Source organism: Sciurus carolinensis, chromosome 14, assembly GCF_902686445.1.
Source record: "Sciurus carolinensis chromosome 14, mSciCar1.2, whole genome shotgun sequence".
Lineage (NCBI taxonomy): Eukaryota > Metazoa > Chordata > Mammalia > Rodentia > Sciuridae > Sciurus > Sciurus carolinensis.
The window spans coordinates 85,011,077-85,013,965 of record NC_062226.1 but is presented as its reverse complement, the minus strand read 5'-3'; positions in this window follow the sequence as shown (position 1 = coordinate 85,013,965).

Here is a 2,889-nt window from a genome sequence, read left to right as displayed (position 1 = left end):
ACCTGCCACATTGGCCGTGTTCATTAAATTAGGGAGGTAGAAGGGTGCAAGGCAAGTGCTCAGAGTTTGGTCACAGACTGGATGGAGGTCAAATGCAAGTTCCAGTCTGGCCTGATGTGCTCATCCTCAGGCAAAGCAGATTCATTTTTGAATCTGTTCCCCACTTTGTAAAAGAAAGGTAGAAGTACTGTCTGGTGGTTGTTTGAATTGGACATAATCTATAACAAGGGTTGTTAAATTTTTCCTGTTAAGGGCCAGATAATTAATGTTTTAGACTTTGGGGACTGTACGGTCAGTCTCTGACACAATTACTCAATATGACCTTATAGTACAAAAGCAGACGTAGGCTATATGTAAATGAATGGGCATATCTGTGTTTCAATAAAACTTTATTTACAAAAACAGAAACAGGCTGGATGTGATCAATGGGCCAGAGTTTGCCAAACCCTCACCTAGAATATCCCTAGTTATGGTGCTAGTCCTGGGCCTGTTTGCCCTTAGAGTCACTCCCTGGTCTTCTGTATCACAAGAGGCTGAACCCTGAAAAATTTTTTCATCCCCCTTTGGAAACTAACTTCAGGATGGATTCAATCAATGAGAAGAGGCTGTGGAAGCAAGGAGGTAAGGGAGTTCTCTGTTCAGCCTGCAAAGCTAGCAGGACTAGTCCTTCCCTCCTCAGTCTCTGCTGGGTGACCTGGCATCTGACCTCTAGTAGTACAGTGCCTTGTTTTTCTTCCGTCCACCTTGGGAATGAAGCAGTTAACCTCTGAGCTGCCTCACCATCCCCTGCTGGCTTTCTACCCTCCCCCATTCTGCTTGTAATGATTTCCCATGTTCATTTGCAATTGGTGAACTAACTGACTTGAGCTCATTCATTTTTCTAGACTGGACCATAACAGAAAGAGCTAGTTCTCCATAATTGGTTGATGTTCTTAATCTATTCCTCTTAACACTTGATATTTTTAATTTCATTAAGCAATAATATTTCTACATAATAAATGCCACATCCAGGTGTGCTGGCACATGCCTGTAATCCTAGCAGCTTGGGAGGCCAAGGCAGGAGGATCACAAGTTCAAAGCCAGCCTCAGCAATTGAGTGAGACCCAAAGCAACTTAACGAGACCCTGTCTCAAAATAAAGTATAAAAAGAGTTGGGGATGTGGCTCAGTGGTTAAGCACCGCTGGGTCCAATTCCTGATGAAAGAAAGAAAGATCTATAAATAAGCTTATATATAATTCCTATAAGGAGAAGCAAAAAAACAGTCATTTAGTCAACAAGCATATAATGAATATTTACTACGTGCCAGGCACTGTTCTAGATCCTGGGAACACAACAGTGAACCCAAGTGTAGACAGTCTATTGAACTAGTTGAATAGTCTACTGAACTTTATCCTTTGCCCAATCCAAACCCTTTCATAATTACACATGAGGATGTAAGGTCCAAAAAACCATCCTACATAGTGTTTATTGGAAATGTCATTTGTGCCAGGCTGTCATCTAAACATTTTAAATAATTTAACTTATTTAATTCTCATAACAGCCCAATGAAGGAGGCAATATTATTATCTCATTTTACACATGAAAAACTGAAACACAGAAATAAAATAACTTGTCCAAGCACATATGCTTAGTAAGTAGTAGAGCTGGAATTGAATCCAGGCAGTTTGGGTGCATATCTCAAACTCCTAATCACATCTTTTAATCATACTGTCTTCCTCCCAAAGGAGTGAAAAGTGAGTCCAAGGCCATGGTTAGTGAAACAGTCATAACAAGGACCAGGTTCTTGAGTGCTAATTATGTATACGGACCATTAGTGAATTGGCAGCCACTAGTAGAAGCACTGAAATAGCAGCCTTCCCCCTGTAAGAAATAACAAAAAAAAATGATTCTATGTCTCTTTACAGTCTCCAATAGACTCCACAGAAGAAAGTAAAAGTCAATAAATAATCTGTCATACCAACCATCAGCAAAACACTTTCCAAAGTGTCCAAAAGCTAACAAACACTGGGAGACATCATAAAAACAGAATTTGATGGATGCAAGATGACCTAGTTAGGTCTTTTTGAAAATGTGAAGTCTTGTACGCCCCTCCTCCAATAAGAGCTTTTGGGGGATCTCAGTATATGCAACAGTTGACAGATAAAAGTGGACCTGCTCTTCAGGGATGGGTGGAAGAGTCTGCAGAAGCCTCCTCCTTGCCCCGTCTCCAATTTCCAGCAACTCCCTGAGAAGACTTCCCAGAGCTCAGTTTTAAAGTCATTATGCTAGTTCACCCTAGCTTCTCCAGATCACTGAGAAGTGAAGGGACTCACTCAAGGTTATTCAGGTGCATGTGGCAAAGTCAAGGTCAGAAGTAAGGCACTGAGTTCCTCACCAATACTTTTCAATACCACCACTGCAGGTTCTTTTGACTTGGTTTTCTAGGAATTAAAAATATCTTTTCAGGAGGCAATTGCATGTGTCTTTTTTTTTTTTCTTATTCAATAGGTTTATTTTTTAAATTTTTTACAGACTGCTTTTGGATTCATTGTACACAAATGGGGTACATCATTTCATTTCTATGGTTGTGCACGATGTAGATTCATGCCATTTGTGTAATCATACATGTACACAGGGTAATGATGTCTGTGGCATTCCACCATTTTTCATAACCCCTCCTCTCATTTCCCTCTACATAATCTAAAGTTCATCCATTCTTCTCTCACTCCCCTCCCCCTCCCCCATTATATATCATCATCCACTTATCAGGGAAAACATTCGGTCTTTGGTTTTTTGAGATTGGCTTATTTCACTTAGCATGATATTCTCTAATTCCATCCATTTATCTGCAAATGCCATAATATTATTCTTCTTTATGGCTGAATAATATTCCATTGTGTATATATACC